Source organism: Vigna umbellata, chromosome 11, assembly GCF_029865625.1.
Source record: "Vigna umbellata cultivar VRB3 chromosome 11, Vumbellata_1.0, whole genome shotgun sequence".
In the NCBI taxonomy this organism is placed as follows: domain Eukaryota; kingdom Viridiplantae; phylum Streptophyta; class Magnoliopsida; order Fabales; family Fabaceae; genus Vigna; species Vigna umbellata.
This window is the reverse complement of record NC_142175.1, coordinates 5,658,133-5,683,093: the sequence shown is the minus strand read 5'-3', so window position 1 is coordinate 5,683,093 and position 24,961 is coordinate 5,658,133. Positions and strand designations below refer to the sequence as shown.

Here is a 24,961-nt window from a genome sequence, read left to right as displayed (position 1 = left end):
TCATTCAAATACCCTATACATGCTTATGTTGACTAGGGATGACAATAGGTCGAGTTTGGCATGGGTAGTGCCCACCCGCAACCCGACCCGCATGACAAAATTGTACTCGTTACCTACCCTGGTACCGATAGGATACCCACATAAAAAAAATTCATAGATTTTTTTCAACTTGCGAATGCTGGTTGGATATTTGTTTTCAACCCAAGTATATTTAAAAAAAATATTTTATAAGTTTTTAAATGAAATCCAAACTAAATTGCAAAAAAAAAAATACAAATAATATTTAAAACATATATCTAAGTAAAATCAATGGATAAATAAAAAAAGTTAAAATATAAATTCAAATTAATAGTGAAACATACATTCAAATATTAATAATTTAAAAATAATTCTTCTAAAAATAGCACTTTAAGATTAATGTTTATTCTCCTACATCTTCATTTTGACAACTTAATTCGTGAAACAAATAACACCCAGATAAAGTCATCAATCAATGACATAATGACACTATTAATAAAATTTGATTAAAATATTATAAAGAAAACTACTAACATCATCATCAATTACCTTCTATAGTATATTATTAAGCTTAATGTTATCCACTTTCAATTCTGAAGAACCTAAAAAAGAAAAATAAATTCATTTGCCATACCTAATCATTTATGAATATGTAATTTGAAGTGTTCATTTAATTACCATATATGTCACTTTATAGCCAATCTTGAACACACATCAATGTCTCTAAAGTATCTAGGTGTAATCTACTGCGATGTGGAGTAAAAAATTGACTAGTAGTACTAAAAGAAGATTTAGAAGCAACTATTGAGATATGAATGATTATAAAATCTCTTGCAATCATTTGTAAGATTGGATATTTTAATCCATTAGTCTTTCACCAAACTAAAATGTCAAATTCTTCATCTGAATCTAGTAGAGTCGGTTCCTCAAATAATAATCAAGTTCTAACTTATAATTTGATGATTAATTTTTCTTTGCAATCTGTTGTTTTACAAAATCTCTCCTCTAAGCATCTTTTCTTCCATCAACAATTTGACCTACATTTAAGTTCAAATTTTGACATGAAAAAATTGACTTCTTACCTTTCATGTACAATGCTGAAAAAGATAAATTGAATCCTTGACAACAATAATTTCAATCTAGTTCTGAATTCCCCTTGCCGTGACACACTCGATCGATCCCCTAGCACATGTGAAGATGCATGAAGTTGTCCGCCACGTCGCTCTTTAAAATGTAGGTCCGAACAACGAGCTCTAAAAAATCTTTGCCCCACCTGATATGAATAACATATTTGCGCACCTTATCTGGAGCCCAACTATACCTAGGGACTTTTGGAAAGTTCTATTCATCCCCCTCGAAAGTTGTATCCACTTGGATTTCCCCACTCGTGTAGCCACTCCTTTCTCCTACAACCTTCTTTTTCGGACCTTGTTCCCCGATCAGACCTTGATCTATGATCAAACCTTTGTTTATAGCATGAATGAGTATTGTAACACTAATTACACACTCTAGACTTCTCTCGAATGACCCTGACCCCTCGATTATGACCCGAGCAACAAAGAAGACACAAAGATGTCATTGACGTACTCCTGACCTTCCCAACCAAAAAAGCCTTCAAAAGAAATCTCGATGGAAAACATTATTACCTTGAGCAAAAAGAATTTGATGTCGAACGATGCACAAGTGGAGCAAAAATGGTGAAAATGACGGGGACAACCTGGTCCCTATTTATGAAAATTCTAGAGGACATGTGATGCTCTCCCAACTGTTAATTTGACACCATCCAACAATAAAGGACAAGTGATGCTTCGCATTCAACATCAGAGCTAACAACATGCTTAACAAGGCAGCACAACCTTTCATCGCTAATGATCATATCTTTGACCTAATAGTTATATTTCCAAAGACGCGCTGAGCGGATGTAACGATTGATGAGACATTAGTGTGATTCATGGAGCCGCACAATCTCCCATCACCAATAGTCGTATATTAAGAAACCTTTTTCGCTGGTGGTTTTACTTCAAGTTCAAAGCTTGGGGATCTGTGTACGGTATATCATCCAAGCTTAGAGGAAACTGATTGGTGATATCCAAAACTAACTAATCATCCAGCTAAGCTAAACATGCCAATTTTGAGGTTTAACGAAATTAGATCGTAATTGCCATCCCTAATAATAGATCATGAACTTATAAATACAGATCAAATGCATGATTGTTAGAACTTTTACGATGCATTTATTACAACATTAATTACCTAACTGATCTAATCCGAATTCACTTAAACATCAAAGTATTTTTAACCAATATACCGAATAAGTTGAAATATAAAAAAAAAAACTAAATAATAAAAAAATTATTTTAAACGTACACTCGCACACAAAAAATTTATATCAAAACTTACAGACTTTAACATTCTAAGATAATGATAAATTACTTGATAGATTATATTAATTTTGAAAGAAATTTATTGCAAGATGTCAAATCAAACAAGATTATATTTACTATCCATCATTATAATTCATGTTTATCGTTTCATTTTCCGTCAACCAAATAAAAAGTTGCCAACTGAAAGAGAGTGTCATTTGTTGTTTCCTTCCATATCCGGTTTCCACATGCAAGAATTAGATTTAGCTAGATAAAGCAATTGTCTCAATTTACTGCATTAAATCAAACATGAAAAGGATAAATGTTATGGTTACGCAACTTTCAGGATTGGCATGCCACCATCTTCATTTTTCCAATATAATTACGCAACTTCAATACACCTTCAATGTCAAATATCAATCTTGAAAATTCTTCTGTTAATAACAGAACATGAAAAACAATATACTCAAATCAAATTTAGTCCACACAAGATTATGATAATGATGACTAATACTCCATCTTATTTCATTTTATGTGCAGTTTAAGTTTTTTCTTTTATAATTTTTCAAATTAACTGTATTTATGTCTTTCTAGAAACTAGGTATAATTTTATTTTAATGTAAAAATTGTCACACTAATTTAAATTATTCGATTATTAAACAAAAAAAACTTAAACATTATTTAACAACAATTCGTGCATGACAAAAGTTAATATTATGAATGAAAGCAACTTTAGATTGTCTTTTGATTATTTGGAAAAATGTGTCAGATAAAAGATGTGTCAAAGTAAATAAAATTGAGAGGAAGAGGAGAGACATAAAGAGGAAGACATTCGAGACAAAAAGATGAAGTTAAATCGAGAAAAACAATTGTATACAATAATTTGTATAGAACATATAATCAATTAGAACATACAATACCGTGTTGGCAGTTTAAGACAATTATTTTAATTTAAAAGTAATTGTAAAGGAGATTATAAATAGATAATTTAAATATAAAAAATATTATTATTGGAGATAAATGTATGAATTCTTGATTGAACATATTAAACTAGTGACTTAAAGAATTTTTTGACTTTAATTCATAACATAAATGAATTACTTGTCAAATTCACTCTAGATTCAAAAACTGATAAGTTTGCTATCTTACTACTAATGAATCTGCTTCAAGTAGATTGGATTTATCGAATAACATTAAAAAAAAACATCAAATCTAAATCCTCAAAAACAATATATTTTTTTACATATTTTACTATCTAATATATCTTTTAATTTGATGTAAAATATTATATTTTACTTTATTCTTTTCTAAATAATTTTTGTAAACTATTCTTTTACATTCTTCATTTTCTATTCTCTTTCTTTTATAACTTGTTTTTTTAACATTCATTCATTATCTATGATATTTTTAAATTTCTAAATATAGAATTAATGTATTTAAATAATATTAAATTATTAAAAAATAAAATAGAACTGAGTGAATTATTTATATATATAAATTTAAAACTAATATATAAAATAATAATAATTATTATAATAATTAAATTTCAATTCGGTAAAATAATTACAATACAGTAAAATTTGAATTTAGTAAACAATAAGTAAGAAGTGAAACACTTTCAAATTTCGACAGTAAGAAGTGAAACACTTTCAAATTTGAATTTAGTAAACAATACAGTAAGAATACATACCGTATTCATAGTTTTCTTATTCAGATTAGATCTACGAATTTCCACTCTTCAATATGAAAATATCTAATCTAGCAACATTTTAGTGGTGAAATGGGGGAGGTGAAGGATTGATGATTTTTGTTTTTCAATTACACGTATACTATGGATAATTTTATGAGTCAAATTAGTATTGTATAGGTGACAAAAAATTCTAACACTAGTACAAAATTAGGATACTGACACGACTAATATACCTCGGTTTGTAAAAACCGAAGCATATAAAAATGCGGTGGCATTTTTGCAATTTTAGCGAATTTATAGGTCTCGGTTCATGAGAAACCGAGACATAACAACTCTATTACCTCGGTTAAATAACCGCTCGAGACGTAAAACTGAGTTACTGCCCCGGTTGCCAGGAAAACCGAGGCATATAGCGTATAGTAGTGTGTTTATGTTTCGGTTTTATTTTACCCGATGCCTATAGTGTTTTCTAGGTTAAAATTGAAATCCCGTAATCACTATTCTTCTTCCCAAGCTACGCGAAACTTCTCTGCCTCACCATTCACCACTATTCTCTGCCTCTCCATTCACCACCGCTCTTTGCCTCACCGTTCACCACTGCTCTTTGCCTCACCGTCGTCGTCGTCTCAGTTCCCACCGCCGTCGTCGTTTCAGTTCCTACTGCCAGGTGCCCCACTACTGTCGTCGTCCCTGCTGGCTCAACCTCTGGTGCCGTCGCTGCTGTCTCGCGCGAGAGGGATCTTTCTTTCTCACTGCTTTCTCACTTCTTCCCCCTTTCTCACTACTTTCTCACTGTGACCCTAGGCACCTGTCTTCTTCCCCGTGGCACAAAATTACTTCTTTCTTCTTCCTTTCTTGCAGACAAACTGGGAGGACGCGACACCGTGAGGGTTGTAGCGGCGCTGCCTCCACAAGGGTTCCATCTCCGTCGCAGCGTCTTCCTGTCCGGGTCCTAAAATTAGGGTTCTGTAGATGGGGGAAAGGGGAAAAACATTGTGTCTTCTTACTCCTGCGCTATTGTGGAGAGGATGGAGGCGCGACCATGGATGACAGCTTATGGAGTTCGCGATTGAAGCTCATGGTTGTGCTTGCGAGGAAGACGAACTAGCGAATCGCAGCGGCGCCGTTCTTGGTTCTTTTATGGTGGTCCGGTTGCGGGGCGGTAAGGGAAAGCATTCTGGGTTCCATGAAATTAGGTTTCTGAAATTGGGAAATCTTGGGTGTCTGTTTTGAGCTTGGGTTGAGATTTTATCCTATTGTTTTGATTTTGGGTTGGGGTTTTTGTCGGACACAGATTTTGGAAACACTTTTGAGTTTGAGACACTGGACATCAATGCAGAGGAAAATGCAATAAGAGGATATGGACTTAGGGGATGAGAAAGATATGAGAATTTTGATGTTGGATATGAGCCTGATGATTTCACCGAAGAGGATGAAGATATAATGGATAAGCTTGGAAAGTTGGAAGAAGAATGCAGGCTAGAAAAGTCTTCAGGAAAAACTTTTGAAGATAACAATATCAATTCCAAGCTTCAGCAATCAATGAAGCCCCATTCACAAACTGATTACAACATGGTAACACCACAAACGAGCTTCCAAAATTGAACAGGACGAATGCAGACCGTAGCCTAAAATATGAAACTAAAATATGAAAAAAAAACATACGCTACTGCCTCGGTTATCTTAAAAACCGAGGCATAATCCTACCCACTTTTGTTTCGATCCGTAACCAAGTCAAAAAACTTATTCATTTCTACCTCGCTTGTATATGCCTCGGTTTCATAACCGCGGTCTATAACCAAAAGGAACCAGTGCCGTTTCTGTTTATTGTACTAGTGTAAATATTTGGTGTAATTACTAGTTGCGTAGCTAAGATTCCATATAAATATAACTCCATATTAATTAATTCATTCAGTTAAGTTATAATTAAAGGTGAGGCCTAATAAAAATATGTCTTACATATTTCTATTAAAACTTTTGTCCAAATTCTTATAAGTGCTAATGTTTAATGACATTGTGTTGCAGAGCTAGTGATAATCAAGCATAATTTAAATAGAACTATAAACTCCTTATTCTTTTAATTTAGAGTAATTGTTTTAGAATAAAAAAATTGTCTTGGAAAATACTTATTTTGGAATAAAAATGAAATTATTTATGTTTTTGCAAGATCCAAATCATCATGTGAAGTTCCTTTAAACTCCTTCTATCAAAGATTTTTTACTCTTCAATTGAAATATTTCAGGATTTGGATGTAGCCTTAGACTAAGAGGGATATGCTTTCAAACTACCATAGACTCAGATGTATCAAGCTAACATAGGCTATGATTATCAAACAAACATAGGTTGAGATGTACTAGACCAACATAGGCTAAGATGTATCAAGCTAACATATGCTGAGATATAATAGGCTAACATGGACTGAGTTGTATCAAGCCACCATAGGCTAAGATGTATCATAACAAAATAAGCTGAGATATACCAAGCTAACATAGGTTGTGATGCATTAGGCCAACATAGGCTTAGATGTACCAGACCACCATAGGCTAAGATGTATCAGACAATTTTAGGTTGAGATGTATCAAGCCAACATAGATTGAGATGTACCAGGCCAACATAGACTGAGATGTACTAGGCCAATATAGGCTGAAGAGATGTATAGATCGAGACAATTTCATATACATATAGTACAATTTAAAATTTTTACGAGGTAAAGAAAGTAATTTAGTCCAAAAAATAGATTATTATTTTGAGAAAGACTTTTTTTCATATCCTAGTTATTCTAATAAAATTAAAGTTTAAGAAATGTAAGGGTTTATCTATGAGACTCATTTAATAAAAGAATTAGGTTATCCTGTTAAAAAAATAATTATTTAAATTGCTGAGTGAAAACTCATTTTAAGAACATTTTTAGTAAAATTTCATTTACTTTCTATGAAACCAAAATGAAATGAAAACAAAAATTATTCTTCAATTATATATATATATATATATATTTATGTTTTTCTTTTAAAGTTGGGGTAAATTTGTCTTCTATTCTTTAAACCGAAAAAATCTATCTTTTCTAATGCTTATAATTTTACATAGGTTTGTTTTAATCTCTCTATCCCAATGTCATTTTTTTTAAAACATCGTAATTCCTCTCATCTAAGGAGGCCTTTATACTTTTGGGGTTAAATTAATTTTGATCGGAAATTCATCTTTTTTTTGTCAATTTTTTTTATAAAGTAATGATCTCAAAAACTATCTTTATACATGTGTTAAACATTCAACACAACATTAAAAATAACCACAACTATATCTATGAGTGACTTTGAAGTTTTCAAATCCGTGAAAGAATATAAAATAATTTAATGAAAATAGTAAATATTAGTATTGAGAATGTGCAGAAGTGTTTATTTATGTGATGCACAAGTTCAACTTATAAATTTATAGGTCTTATCATATAACTTATAATTTATCATCTTATAACCTCTCAATTAATAGGACCTAATATATATATATATATATATATATATATATATATATATATATATATATATATATATATATATATATATATATATATATATATATATATATATATATATATATATATATATATATATTAGAATAATGTTAGAAATAGTATTAGAGATAATCAAATTGTTAAGTTTTATTTCTTGATTTTTATTTAACTCACTTTGTTAATAATAATAACAATAATACTTATCTATGAGTTATAAGATAAATTTTGTATATCTTATATATAAGTGCTTAATATATAAGTAGTAGTTAAATAGTTTTTAAAATTTGTAGTTGTTAGTGTGATGTGGTTCTAAAAGGGGATAAATATAGTCTATATACAATTTCAAAAACATTTCATACAGACAAACTACCAAAGTATAAGAGTAGAGAAAGAAAAGCATAGGAATGATTTATACTAGTTCACTCTATCATTGAGGTTACGTTCAGTCTCTTAAGAACATCGTTAAGATATTTCACTAATCAATTCCCTTGACTAGCATGAGTATATCACCCTTTATAAGTTACAAAACCCCACTAGGCTACACTGAGTACAAACCTCTCCAAGCTACATCGAGTATAAACCTCTCCAAGTTACACCGAGTCTCTGGGCATCACCTTTTAACAACCACCTGTTGGGAATCCAAGTGTGAGTCTAAGTCCCACATTGGATAGAAATGAGAAAGTAGAGCAATATATAAAGGTGAAAGATCCATTAACTCATTGCCTTAAGGTTTTGGGTAAAGAGTGGTGTCGATCCCTTATATAGTTGGCTCAGATGTTATTGGTGTTTATGTAACCCACATGGAACCTCCTCCTCGATAGACCCAACAGTGGTATCAGAGCCGATGGTTTTTGGAAAGGGCTACTCGTGGTTGTGGTTCGTAAGCTTCAGCACTTTGATATTCTCGTGTGTTGTTATATGTATCAAAGAGTCTTCTCACACAACTTTGCATCCTATATATAGGTGTTGAGTTGCTAGCCGATAAGAATTTGAATTGCATTACTTTATCATAATTTTCATGATTTCTCTTATTAAGGAATGACTTGATCGATTCTCCAATTTGATTCTTTAGTATAATTCTTCAATGTCATTCTTCCATACTTCAATTCTCATTCATTAATGCTCCTTTTAATATCTTCTTTCCATTGTTGTATTTCCAGGAGCTTAATTTGAATTTGTTCTTTCTTCAACATTTAACATTTTTCCTCTTAAGGAAATCTATGAAATATGATTATGTAATTGTATTGTTAGAGCAATAATATTTTCCAATTGTAATCAATCAATAATTTGGTCTTCAATCAGATATATTGTTTCCATATATTAATGTTTTGACCATTCGACTCAAAATTGTTATTCTTCTTTTAAAGCGTAACTATCAAAAGATAATTCTTTTAACGTTGTGGCTCATTTCAATTCATCTTGATTTTAGTTAATTAGATAAAATATTAGTTCAAATAATCAGTCAAAGATTAAAGGAAAGAAATGACTTAGCCAAATGACATAAATCATTCTAACTTGTCCAGTGGATGTAGTATTCTGGTACTTTGCTTTAACTTGATTGGTCGACCCAATATATTAAAGTAGACAACCGCCGACAACAAATAAGACTTTGATGATTAAAAACACTCTACTAGACGAGTAGGTCTCTAGTTAAAAGTGAAGTTGTGCATATAGCAAGGTGGAATACTTGATCAACGTGGTGTAAATATCAAAATATGTGATCATGACTTTCGCTTGTGTATGCTTTATTGTTAATAGCCAAATACTATGTATGGTAAAATAAGTTGGAAATCTAGTATATGCAAATACTAAGTCTTAAGCATTAAACAAGTCCAAACAATAGATGAGTCAATATGTTAGACGAGTACAAAATGCGTGTTCACCATATTTAAAGAATTAGATGATCTAAGTCTCTAAACCACCTAAGTCATTGTGTCAAATGACCCAAGGTAATTTAAGCCATTACACGGCCAAGGTGTTAGGCAACCTAAATAATTAAAATAGTTATAATGTACTTTGATGGTCTGATATATATTTTGATCTCTGATTTATCATGTGAACTGATATATTGATCTAACTGTTTAAAACATAGATTAAATCAGATGAATCACAACATCCAAGAAAATTATCTTTTGATAATTAAATTTAGGAAGAAGAAAGTTTTTTTGGATCAAATGTTCAAATGATCTATATTTAGGAAATAATTGATGAGTGAATTATTTGATTAAATGTAAGATATTGATGTTCTAACGATTCAAATGTAGAATCAAGTTGCACAAAGTTTCCTTAACATGATAATGATGAACATTGTAGAGAGCACAGTCCAAATAAGTATGAACTCAATAATAAAAGAAAAGAAGATATCCTAAAGAAGAATGATGTTGAATATTCAAACTGAAAATCAAATTGAAGAAATTGATCAAGTCATTCCATATCAAGTAGATTGCAAATGAAGAGTTGCAATTCAAATTCTCAATGACTTTCAAATGCAACAACTATATGAGAGATGCAAAGCTTTAAGAGAAGGATAAGAAAAAAAATAATAGAAATTGTCATATCATTAGTGTTTATAGAAATTGGGTTGATAGCTTGAATATTATAATATGCTTCACTGAGTGAAGTTGTAACCTGTGAGTTGTATTGTACATTCCTATTGTGAGAGTGTTATTTGATTATTCATTATAATTGAGAGTTCTTGATCTTAGGGGGAACTTTAGAAGGACACCTCGAGAGGTTGATACTCGGTGTAGCCTAGAAAGGTTTGCACTCGTGTACTTGGAGAGGTTGAAACTCGTATAACCTGGAGAGGGTGATATTGGTTACCGCTCAAATGTATTGATTAGTGAAATTTCTTAAGTCAGTTGCTTAATAGACTAGACACAACTTTAGGTGGAGGTGAACCAGTACAAATTGTGTGCATTTTCTATATCCCTACACTTTTAATTTAATTAGTTAATTCTTGTACATTTTTATATTTGTGCGCATAAATTTTAAAATCATTTTCAAACATTATTCATCCCCTATTCTAGTGACACATCACACCAACATAATCATCTACTATGTTCATGGGACTCTACACTATTTAAGTCGCCTAATACATTGGACATCTAGTGGCTTGGATCGTCTAATGACTTGAGTCGTCTAGTGACTGGGGTTGTCCAGTCACTAAGGTCATCTAATGTACTCATTTGATAATCCTCTCTAGTTCTAATCGTTTAATGCCTAGACTCATATCCTTCTTAGACTCATCCAATACCAAGACTCGTGTAAGACATGTGCTAGACTTCCATCTTTTGTAAATTCTTATGAAACTTAAATATTAGGGATTAAGCATTTCTAAACTTGTGTCTAGACTATGTATCTTGATCTACAAAACATATTTCTTAGGCACTTCAAGTATATGAATCAATTAGATATTCTCGTTTACTCGAATACTATTATTTTTCTTCTAACTAGAGACTTCCTTTATCTGGTAGTATATGTGTTTTGTTAGTGGCAAATCTCTTTTAACTTGATGGGCTTGTCTACTTCCAAGAGTAGTATGAGTAGAATGTAATTAATTTTGAGTTGGTTGAATATTTATTTGAATCAATATTTTAATGACGATGAAAGAGTTGTAAATGTTTTTTTATAAATGTTTTATTTATATTGATGTAACTCAACATGGTGTTCGAGCTAAGAATAACATAACTTTGATGTTAGTTTGGATTTCTAAGATAAAATTTGAACATTTTAAATGTTTATTGGTATATAAATCCTGAAATATGAGTTAAATAGTTTTAAAGGAAAATTCATTGGTTCATATTTTTTATTAAGTGTTGTTAAACAATAAAGTATACAACACAATTATATTTCATATGTAAGATGAAATGATTTCATTTACTACAAATTATATAAGATGAAAATGTTTTATTTGACGGATGTTATAAGACATTGCAATCTTCTTTTTGTTTTATAAGGTATGCTTTGCCCATATGATAAGCACAAATAGTAAAATTCACATTGTACTTTTTGAAAACACTCTTTATGGTTAGTTTATATTGCAAGGAAAATTTCCTTCCTTTATTGACTTGGGTGGTCAAAATCATATTCTACTTGACCCAAAATACAAGGTCCAAATAAATCTTAAACTACTAGATCCATAATACAATACCCAAAATTAATTACTTACTTTAAAAGATTCATGATGACCCAAAATGACTTAAGAGATAGAGTCTAGATCTATCTTTCATAAATGACTTTAACTTTCTTAAAAGTATTTGGCCATGGCTAGAGGGTATCTTATCACTAGTTCATCGTAAATAAACCTATCTCAAATAGCTTTGATTCATTGAAATTAATCTTGGCAAGCATCTTATCCAAATCCTCAAGAAAAAATAACATAATTACTTATGCCTTTGAATATAGCTTAGTGATATCGCATGATATACAACATAGTTAGTTGTTTATGTTTTTAATATACCTTAGTACTATTGTACGATTCATAGGGTAGCTTAAGCTTTTAAATAATATTAATGTTATGTCTCGATATTTGAACTGTACTAAAGCTCAATATTTGCACTTGTAAAACATGACTACAATAGCTTGTTAACAAAGAAAGAATTGCTTGAGGCATGTGACTAAAAACAAAATGCGAAATCAAGTTATAAATGCTTAAAACAAGTTGTGGAAAAAGCAGAACTCTACCATTGTGTACTCCTTCATGGTATAATAGTAGTTAACCAAATATCCACTCTTGGAAAAGAAGCATAGGAAAACATCTTCACCAATGGTGCTTATCCATGTACTCCATTGTGAGCTTTGATGACAGTGTCCATGGTGGCTTTCACCATAGTTTGAATATTAACATAAATTAATTGGTAAGAGTGTTGATGGTAATCTCAAAATTTAAAGTTAAATACACAGGAATTGGAAATTTTTTTCGCACTGGAAATTCACCTGTTATTAAAATTAAATTTTATTAATAACTTGTAGCGTTGTTTGTTTTCTTTATAACCAATGCACCTTTTTTTTCTGTTGAATGCAATATATTTATAATTTATTAACTTTATTTCAATATTTTTTTAATCATTGTGACGTTGATTATATTTATAAAAATTTGACGTTTTTTGAATTTTCTGGTGCGAGAGTCAAGGCTTTGCAGAAGTAATTGATGAATTGAAAGCTTTCGAAGTGAAGCATTCACTATAAATACTTTTATAAATTTGAGTAAAAGAGTGTTGACGTTAGATAATACTTTATTGTTTGAGTTCATTTTGCACGTTAATATATAGAATAATAATTGTGATCCCTGACACTGTAAGTTTGATTCATTTTCTAACACTGTTCTTTTGATTCCTCCAACGACGTTGCCCTAGAAAAGTTACTTTTGTTCTGCTGCCACATCCTTTTTAAGAATGTTTAGTTTCAATTATTTTTAGTGTATAATCCTTTTTATTCAACGTTGAGTAAAAGAATATAATTATTCCCTTAGAATAATTGAGCTAAACTTAACAAAGCAATTATATGGACTCCGTTTTCGGATTTATATTTTTAATTTAAAAGTATTGATTTGACCATTACCCATATAATATTCTTTCTAGATTTAGTTTAAAAGTTACTTTTGGATGGTTTATACCTTGTTTAATCAATTTATATGTTAGTTTTTATCACACTACATATATTTGGTATATGCTAGTTCATTTAGAATCCTTATAAGTCAAACAAACTTGTTAAAATTATCACAATCATAATGATAATTGCATTAGTGCAGTCAAGGGAAACGAAATCGTTTATTTTTGCCTATAGACAACGGTTTCCGAACCGAAGCATATCCAGGCGAGGCAAAAAATCTCGGGTGCGAACCTAGGCATAAAAGAGGAAGATTTGGCCTCGGTTCAGCCTTAACGAAGCAGTAGATGTTTTGGTTTTTTTATTTTTTTTTCGTAGGACTTTATGCCTCGGTTCCTTCTAAACCGAGGCAGTATGTCCCCCTCTATTGCCTCGGTTGAAACCCTAACCGAGGCAGTAGAGCCCATTTTTGTTTTTGTTTTTTTTCATCCGCCAACCTTTGTGCATCGGGTGTGACCTTAACCGAGGTCATAAGCACTAGTAAAAAAAAGCTTTTTTAAGGCGTTATATACACCTCGGTTTTATTGAAACCGAAGCGTATAAAAGCGCGATGGCATTTCCGTAAATATTGAGTGGTTATATGCCTCGGTTATATATGAACCGATGCCTATAAATGTTACTGTCTCTGGTAGAAGGTCAACCGATGCATAAAAGTCGCGTCACTTCATCAGCCCCAACTGCAAAATCAGGTTTTTTTTTTCTGACAACGAGATACTACCTTGGTTTTGCTCAGAACCGAGGCATAATAGCCTGCCAAATGACATCTCTACAGCTCCCAAATCCAATCGATATTGCCCCGCCTACCCGAAGTAGTAGGGCCTTTCTGCTTCGGTATGTCTATAACCCGAGGAATATAATATGAACTTTAAATTGTTTAGGCACTGGTTAATCAGATAACCGAGTCAGTATCTTGATATTTTCTTATTCTTCTTCTCGCGCAAGCGTCTTCCTCTCCCATCTTCCATTTCCCTTTTCCTTCTCTTGTTTCTGTCTCTTCTCTACGCTCCAACCTTAATGCCCGCCGCAGCCACAACACAGCAACCACCATCAGGACTCTCGCTCTTGGAATCCGAGATCCCTTCGCCTTCCTCCTTGTTCGCCGAAACCCTATCGGACTCCGTCACCGACGTCGTCCTCACTTATCACGAGAACCCCGGGCTGCTACCGGGAGCCCCCACTGCCCTCCCAAGCGGTGGCCTCACTCCTTGCGCTACTTGCTCCAAGCCCTGCCACGCAGCCACCGGGAGCCACCAACACCTCGTCGTGTTCGATGGCTGCGAGCGCGACTTCCACCTCGCTTGCGACTGCGTCGCCTCTAGAGGGAAGAGCAAGCGGTGGCCGTTGGGAGTGAAGCAGCTTCTCGATAACATCTCCTAGGGTTCTAATCCAGATCCCCATCCCCAATTTTAGTGCTGCATGGTGAACAATCTCATATCTACATTGCTTCAGCTGTTATCCCCTTTCTCTAATTTTTTTTTGTTTTGATTTTTCTTTTTATTTTGAGCGGTCCGGTCAGGATTACAGTTTGGTGGTTTGTGTTTTGGTAGATTAAGCCGCCGTCATATCCCCCACCACCATCTAACAACTATGGGAAAACCAACCCCTTTTAAGTGGGATGATGCACAAAAGTGGCTTGTGGGATTGTCAAAAGGAGGAGAGAAAAGTCACTCCAAAAATAGACCAAGAAACTCAAACGCAGATGATTTGAGACTGATAGCTCCTGTGCCACAGAAGGAGCATGATTACTCAAGTAGTGAGAAGGAAGAGGAAGAGGATCAACAAGCCCCTGCAAGAGGATTGAAGATCAAGCTAGAAAGTTGAGTCCTCTAGAAAGTCGAGTAATGGCTTGTGATGAGGCAGAACGTGCCAAATACATGGCCAGGTAATTACTTAACTATTGAGCTTGTTCTTTGATCAACTGAATGTATTGAAGGAAAATGGTTTTTCCTTCGATAATTACAGAGTTCGGTGAGTTTAGGGATGAGTTTAGGTACAAGGATTTAGTGTGATTGTTGACTGTTAACAAAGTTTGTTTGTTAAACCTTTATTTAGGTTCAAGCGTGAAGAGGTGAAGATTCAAGCCTGGGAAAATCACCAGATTAGAAAAGCTAAAATGGAGATGAAGAAAATGGAGGTACAATCCTTACTGGGTTTATGGTTGTTCTTATAATCTAGCATATTATTAGTAAGATATTCTAAAATTGGCACTTCCAAAAGTAGATCTTCCCACAGCTCATAAGTGATAAAGATGATAGCTCATATTTTGATGCCCTGTTAACAACTCCAAAGCACATCTCAGTAAAGTTGAAAGGTCTGTGAAATAGATTGACAAAGAGAATTATTCCTCAAAAGAAACATGGCATGGCAGGGACCTTGATCTTTCGTAATTTCTTCCTGGATTCATTCCACATGAAGAGAATAGAAAATGTATATATTATGAAACTCCCTTGAGTTGTCATTGATCCACTGAAATAGCCTTTTCTAAAACCATTTTAGAAACATTTTTAGGAGAAGAAAATGTAATTATTTTTTTATGCATACTAATTTATTGGAGCCTTTTCAATGCTGCATCATTTTCTACGGCAGGAAAAAACCGTCGCAATCCCGGTTGCGACAGGAAGTAAAAACCAGTGAAAGTTCTAAATGGGTGAATAAATTTTTTAAACCAGTGAAAACTAAATGTTTGGTGAATGTTGAGAGTGAGAGTTCTAAATGGGTGAATAAATTTGTTGTATCCAAAAGAAAGAGTCCATTGGAAAGGAGATTGACATGTCAACAATACAGACAGTCTAAAGTAATGAGTGATTGCTTTCTCAATTTGTGAAGTTTATTTATGTTGTTATGAATGTTACTTTATGAAACTAATTTGCTTCCTTATTCATTGAAAATGAATGAAAAATGTCTTTTGCTTCTTTGGCATATGAAACTACTTATTTGTACTTTTCATTTGCATTTATTTGATTTCAAAATTTCTAACATTCATTGTAATCACACAAAAAAGGTGTCATGGAGGGCTAAGGATAGGAAAGAGTTCTAAAAAATTTTCACTCCAAAGCATCTCATAGATGTTTAAAGAGGTACAAAGAAAAGGTAAAAAGCCTCATTGGATAGGAGAGGTAGTATGGTTTGCTAGAGAAATGGAACATGCCAATGTATCTAGAAAAGTGTGATACACCTAAAAGAAACCATGGATCAGAAAAGGGACGGAGTTTGCATACTTGGGGATCCATTACCATGCATGACAACGTTATTCATTTGGTATGATTTCTTTATATAATATCAATTCCTTCTTAAACAATTCATACCCTTGTTTATTTTACATATTTCTTTGTTTCCAGTCATAGGAGCTCAGTCGATCAGTCCATGTTGATAAAATATTTCAAAAAACACATATTTGTCAAGCAATAAGGGATTTTGTAGATGATATATCTAGGCAGACACATGTTAGTTTCTACCAACTCTATTGCATTTGACACGTCAATTATTTACTATATTAATGCAAACATTTATTATTTGAACAAGAAGAATTTCAAAGTAGATTTTCTCAAACAATACTTGAGACTACATCCATTGGTGTATTAGAATGCAGTCCCCTAGATCCTGTTGAGGGGGAAAGACTAATGCAGTCCCCTAGATCCTAGCAAGTGGAAGGTACAAGGGATAGGTTTATGGGATTGGACATGTGAATTTTCATGATGATTGTGTCAATAGTTACTTACAATAGACACAAGGTTCTTCTACTCAGCAAGTAAAGTGGAGGAGTTTACTCAACTACAAATGAGACTAGCACAGAATGAGTTGCGACTAGCAAATAGTAAGTCACGACTAGCCAATAGTGAGGAACAAATTCGATAGATCACTTCCCAATTTCAAACCAGATTTGACACGTTATAAAATTTTATTGGTGCAATCATCAAGTATCTTCCACCTTCGGTAGGAACGGTTGCACAAAATATCTTTCCAACGCCAAATACTGACCAACAAAATCAATCATAGGACAACAATCAAGACCAGTAACAAGATGAACCTCAAGATCCAGAAAATCCTTATAAGAATTATTAGTATTAGGACCTTTAGACACCATGTTTAAGTTGTTATCCTATATACACTTTATTAAGACTTAGACATTTGTAACTAATGTATGAAGACTATTATTATTCAATGAATTCAATATGTAATGTTTACATAATGAGTATTTACATGTGTTGTCTGAATTATTATACACTATTGAATTGTTTTTACAGGTATTTTCGCTCTATAACAAATTTGTTTATGTAAACTTCCAACTCAATTACATACAAATTTATCCATATATAACATTACCTATAATTATTTTATATATGAATTTTTTGTCCGTAAGTAATTTGTAGTCAGTGTACTTTTACATACAAATTTTTAATATTACATACATGGCAATAAGAAATAAACTTTTTTCTTGTATTGATTATGTTTTATATTTTAAGATTTGGTAAGCGAAGATGTGTTTATAACTTCAATGTTCATTATTTAAAGAAAAGTCAGAACGGATTTAGTGGAGAAGAATATATATTTGATAGTCGTTATTTAAATTAGTGTAACTATTTACTATTATTGATTCAAAAGGTTGGAAATCAATTTAAACTTTAATTCACAAAAAGAAATTACAATTTTTCATTAACAATACATACTAATTTATATATCTAATATTTTTTAGTTTATAAAATTGTATTTAATTTAGTCAATATAATAACTAACTTTTTTTTTGTTTCTAAATTTAGTTGCCATTTAATATTTTCTTATAGTGATTTCCCTCGTAAACTTCTATTAAATTTACCAAACAAAATCACTTTTACCTAAATAACATAAGAACATTTCCACCTGCTAAAACTTAACCATTGTTGTAAAATAGTAAACAAAATCTAAAGAACTCTTTTGCTTGAAGATATTATTTCATAGAAAGTAAATTGTAAATCATGTGAAGCATATATTGCATGTAACTTGTCCCCGCAAATGAAGAATAATTCTCCAATGTTCCTGCGAAATACTTTTTTCCTTTTTCTTTTTCTTATTTTATACCAAATTTTGTATTGCTATCATTCTAGAGAATGTGATTCCTCACTCCACTACTAACAATTTTGTTGCATGTTCTTCCTTTTCCTTGATTGCACACAAAAAAAAAAAACATCACTTCCATAAGAACTTTCCCAAGCTTAATTTGCAAGAATTAATGGTCACAGAAATTTTTAAAAAGCATACCACTCAATGTATCAGATTCTGTAATATGGCCCTTTTATAAAGGAATGATAACTTTTATATAAGAATGTTGTTGCTTTAAATATATGGAGAATATGAATTTGGAAATGTATGGTAGAAGTTATAAAAAGACATTTCTACATTATTTATTTTGGGAATTTACATCACATGGTTTATGTTTGTTTTCTTATTTGTGGTTAAAAAGAGTGAGATTTTTTTTATTGGAATAAAATTTAATTTTTAATAAAACTTTTCAATTTCCTTCTATTTTATCTTTTTTTTCAAATGAAACAAAAACTTAATTATATTATTTTATTTTTTAAATTTATAGTGAATTACATTTCAATGTTACAAATTTAAATATATATATATATATATATATATATATATATATATATATTACTCTCGTAGTGAATAATAATTTAGCTTTAGTCCCTTAAATTTATTATTTAATAAAACTAAATAGTTTTGAAAAATAAAACATTTTTTAAACGAATTAAAGAACATTTAAAAAAAAATAGAAGATAAACAAGGTGTTCATTCTATATTTCAAATAAATTTATAACTTTTTTTTTTACCAAACACCTTTAAAGAGAACTAATCTTTCCCATGCATAGTACTTAGAAGAATATTATTCTAAAATATTGTAACTTTTCCAATGAAAGAAATGCTGAAAATCTTTGGTAAGAAAATTATAACTTGAATATTTTTTACTTTTATAATGTTTTATCACATGTGCCATTACCACTATATGCAAATTCCATCGCAACAAATACACGGGGATAATTGAAACATCAAATCACAATTTAAGAAGGTTATCTCTTTAGTAGTTTATGCATAGTTATTTTTCATGAAATAAAGAAACATAATTTAATTTGTCACATTTTTTGATGGTGGTCCCTTTTATGTTAAAAAATTAGTGAAAGACAGGAACCATGTTCAATAATTCAATTAAAATCTATAATGAAAGCTACATCTATGCAATGTGAAGATGAAGAGTTGTATGAAAAAGATTGCATGAATATAATAATGAAGATGTGTCTTTAATACTTTATAGCAAAGCTACTTGTTTATATTTAGTTGTAGTTGGTAAGCTGTCTCTTATATATGCAAAATAATGTCTCTATCACTAACCAAAACTCACATGTATAAGAGGAATTCCGTATTGGAACATCACTAAACAGATAAGGAATGTGTCACTGAAAATTATTTAAAAAAAAAATAGATTAAATTTGATTATTTTAACTTCTATTTTATTTAAAATTTATATTTCGTTTGACTGAATTATACTTTTCCTTTTATTTTACGTATTAGATTCAATTTAGTTCTTTATTTTAAAAAAAAAAATCCGGTCTATTTTACCTTTTAAAATTTATGTCGATTTGGTTCTCTCTATTTTCAATTTTGATACATGACCTATAACCTTCTTTTTTTTTTATTGATTTATGGCATGGAATTATTTGTTGCATAAGATTCACTTGCATGAAAATTATAGAATTCAGTTGATCTTAAACTAAAAAAAATGGTTTTTTATTCTTATTTGAACAACATTTGATTGGATATATGAGTGTCGTTAGCAACAAAAGATGATACTCCAATTTTCAATTTTCTGATTACGTGTGATTATCACCATGTTGATTACTTTTTGTTTGAACTTAAATTGGGCTTTACAGCTTAATCAAGAGATAAATGACTCACGTCATAAATCAATCATAATTAAATATCATCAGGATTTCTTGACCCAAATTTTAAAGATAAATTATTGAAATAAATTTTAAAACAAATAAAGGATTAAAATAAATCTTAATATATAATAAGAAGAAGGGTGATTTATCTTTTTTATTTTTTAAATAAAAAATGTGTGAATATTTCCAATAATTATTTAATATTATCGTGTTTGTCAATGATTTGCTTACGTGGATCTACATCATAGACAATTGTGCATGGCATAGACCCTATCAGTATTTCAGAAAAGCACAAAACAAGGTCAGCATATCTTGTTCCTGTTGCAAGACAGAACAAAAGATTCAGATATTTGTGCACCCTCATGCTAATCATGACTTGTAATATTAATTGCAATTAATTAATTAATTAATTAATTAACCTTATCAATTGTTTTACAGTATAGGCTATCTGAAAGTAATCACTCCATATGAGATGAAATAATCCAAACCCTAAAACCCTAATTAGAAAAGGAGTTTTATTTTCCTAGTGTTAAAGTTTGCAAAAATAAAAAATAAAAATTAGACCTTAATTAGAAAAGTAGTTTTATTTTCCTAGTGCTAAAGTTTGCAAAAAGAATTAGTTTAGACATATTTGGTTTTTGTAAGTGTTTTTATAACTAAAAATCATTAAAACTTTTTGTTTAAAAGTTTATTACACTTTTGTTTATATAAAAGTTATGATTTCTGATGTAATTATTATGAAATTAAAATAATAAATTTATTGAATGTGATTGATTCAACATATAAATTTTACACGGCACTCATGAATTATATACATAGAAAAATGGTTGATAGTTGTGTCAAAGCTAAAGTTTGAGCAAAATATTATCCGAAAATTAATTTACCTTATTTGAGACTTAAAAGTACACCCACGTTGATAAAAGATAACGTGGGTTTGCTATCGTGGTGGGACCAAGTGATACATGCTTTTTATAGGCGTCTCTCATGAATGTCACATTTTTCAATTTTTTACAATAACTAGTGGAAGTCATCCAATTCTGTCTAATGAGTAGGGTGCTTGACTAATTTGGGGGTAATTCTACAAATTATTTATCATAAAATGACCTTTTCGTACGGGTTATTACTTTGAATTCGTAATGGCTTCTTTTGAGTGATTTTAAAAATTTATTAAATATTATATTTTGCCAATATATGTTTTTTTATCACTAGATTATGATCAGTCACAAAATGATTGATAATAGTTTCTGGAGTTCTTTTTATTATTTATAAATAATAGTACCGGATTATATCAAGACATGTATTTATGTTGAGATATCCAATAGAAAACCTAAAAGAAGTAACGATCGGAGGAGGGAAGGTCATCTAAATTGATAGATGTATGTAGAATGACATACAAGAAGCCATAATTGCTTGTTTGAAGAGGAATGTAGGGCTTTCGCTTGGTCCTATAAAGATATAAAGGGTATAAATCCCAACATTAAATGTCATCGCCTAGCGATCAGTCCATCGGTCAAAGCAGTCGTACAATAACGTAGGAAATTAGGCGAAAACAAACGAAAGGCCATTACAAGAAATATCCAAACTAATGGAGATGACCATATCAATGAATTCTAGTATCACTAATGGTTTGCCAATGTGGTGCTGGTTAAAAATAGTAATGGAAAATGGAGGATGTGTGTTGATTATACGAAATTGAACAAAGCATGAAAAATATTAGTATTAATTGGTTGATGAAGAGTTTGGGTGTGCCCTGCTGAGTTTTATGGATGTGTATTTTGGCTAAAACTAGATCAAAATGCACTAAGTCAACGAAGAAAAAATAGATTTTATGACTGAAGAAAAAAATTATTGCTTTAAGGTTATGTTATTCAGGTTAAAAAATGTTAGAGCAACGTACTTAAAGTTGATTGATTACTAGAGTCCTTCTAAGCAACCTTAACCACAATTATTTTCTAATGAAAAATTATATAAATTGATCATAACAACATCACTTTAGTGGAGCCCAAACTTCCTTGGCCATCTTCATAAGGAGAAGGTACTCAACAATATACTTAAAAGTAGGAGGAGTTTTCTACCAATAAAAAAGGAAAATGGGACAAAGTTCTCGTAGAAAAGATAAAAATATATTTGTCTTTAAACAAATAACCGTACACGAGTATGGAATTGTTTGTTAGGAATTCAAGTTTGAGTCTAAGTCTCATATTGGATAGAAATGAGAAAGTAGAGTAGTATATAAAGATGAAAGACTCATTAACTCATTACCTTAAGGTTTTGGGCAAATAATGGTGTTGATCCCTTATATAGTTGGCTTAGATGTTATTGGTGTTTGTGTAACCCACAGGGAACCTCCTCCTCGATAGACCCAACAGTGGTATCAGAGCCGATGGTTTGTCTTGGTGACCGACTCAAACGAGTATAATGATCCCTATACCGAAGTAGAGCAGTATATAAAGATGAAAGACCCATTGCCTTAAGATTTTGGGTAAAGAGTGGTGTTGATCCCTTATATAGTTGGCTAAGATGTTATTGGTATTTGTGTAACCCATAGGGAACCTCCTCCTTGATAGACCCAACATTGTTACCATTGACTACTCCATCTTAAGACTTCTCAAGATTAAGCTAAAAGCTACATTGCCCGTCAATTATCTTGTTACAAGCATATTTCAATTCTTGTCCAACTGTCTATCCATATAGTGTGCATTTTAATCATGGTAAACCATTTTCTACTCGTTGAGTAGCTTTTAACTCATATAATTCTTCTTCTTTGTTATCGTTTGTCAAGCTTTGATGTTGATAAGCAATGAATGTGCTTCATGCAACATTAAATTCTCTTTTATTCTTTATACAACTTCTCTAATAGTTGACAATACTTATCTCCCTAAGTTACACAACCTTTTACCTCTTCGAGTGATAAAAACAAACGCACATTGTATTAGGTATTTGATTAGTGCTTTAAACTTAGGGGCATAAATCTCTTTACAACAGATGATGAAGACTAAAACTCATTTATCTACCAAATTGGTCCACATGTACCTCATTTAAATTAATTTTAAGCTTTAGGGACTTATGAACCTACCTTACAATGAGATATTCAGAGTTATATTTAAAATAGAATATATTTAACAAATCGTTGTATGTTGTCCAAATAACTTGGATATATATATATATATATATATATATATATATATATATATATATATATATATATATATATTTGTTATAACTGAATGATGATATCTTTTGCAGGTAGTCAATAACTGAATATATCTCACTTTTTTATTATATGTTTAGCCTTTATTCAAGGGCCTAAAAGCCTATAAATATTTATTCACCTCATAAAAAACACTCATTCAATTCTCTCATTCACCATTATACCCATATACTCTACAATTTCTTTAAAGTTCTTACTAACTTTAGCATCAAATGATATTTTACAAGTAGATCTCTTCTTGACTTGTGTCTTGGGTCTTGATCACCCAACAATCCCTAGATGAAGCTCAATTGCATGTCCACTCGTACTTTCTCATGCAACTTCGTAATGAAGTTCACTTTAAAAACTCATTGTTATGGGTAAGAAAATTGTATATGATAGTGGAAGTAAATGAAAAGATGTGAGAAGTTTAAAATTGTAAAAAACCTCAATGGGAGAAAGGTTCTTTTTACTACTCAATTATAAGGAATTCAGTATGAATTTATTCTAAGACTTATTGTTGCCTTTAAAAATGATTGTCAATAAAGTAGATAAGGATATGGTTACTACCTTAATTTAACCATTAGTTTGAAGATGAAATGTGGTAGAAACATAAGTTTAGTTCAGAATTTTTGCCAAAAAGCTTTCTAATATGAACTTTACATCCTATTAGAAATTATAATTTTGGGTACACCATGTAACCTAAAAACTTCTTTGAAGAAAAGTCTTAAGATGTAGCTAACATCAACTTTACGGCATAATATAAAGTGAGTCATTTTACTGAAATAATCTACTACCACAAAGATGGAGTCATAGCCCCTTTAGGTTCATGGGAGACCAAGCACAATAATCCATACTAACTCTGACCTAAGGGGTGCTAACATCTTTTATTAAACCTTTGAACATCTACTCTCATAAAGAGAGAAACAATTTGATAGTTAGAGTTAAATTAAATTTAGATTGCTTTAAAATTGATTAGGATATTTTCACAGAGTTATAAATTAAAAATATTTCTATTGTAGAAGTTTAACATTGAATCTTGAGTCTTTTAAAATAAAATAAACTATAAGATATTAAAAGAATTTGAGTATGATAAAAACTTTGTATTGAAGTAAAAATTAGGCCTTAAATAAGACGTTGAATTTTAAGACTCAAATTATTTTGTAACTTAAATATATATATATATATATATATATATATTTCCAGTAAGTAAATAAAACATTAAAAGAATATGAATATGATAAAACATGAAGTAAAAATTTCAAAAAAATAAAAATAAAACCAAAATGATATGACGCAATAAAATTCAAAAAAATGAAATTAAAATTTTATAGGATAACTTTTACCATGGAGATACTCTAATATATGAATTTTATAAGATATTTGATTAAAGGATACTTATGTGGTATGAAATTTAAGATTTCAAATCTTAAAAAAAAAAATTGGATTATAAGAAAAAATTATTTTTAAATTATAAATAAAAATGGTCAAAGCTTGAATATTATCAGATAATTAGAGTAAAAAAAGTGTTACAAATGATATAATATAATCTTACTCACATAAAGTAAAATAAAAATTTGAAATGAATTAGTATAACTTAAATGAATGATTTGATTTTTGCGAAATCGAGGTTACTAGCTCCAAATAATTTATTGTCATTCTAGATCG

General features: G+C 30.9%; 1 pseudogene; it reads left to right on the top strand.

The window, feature by feature from the left end:
- The first annotated feature begins 14,200 nt into the window (after window positions 1-14,200).
- LOC124831238 (uncharacterized) lies at window positions 14,201-15,356 on the top strand (annotated as a pseudogene).
- The last annotated feature ends 9,605 nt before the right edge of the window (window positions 15,357-24,961 follow it).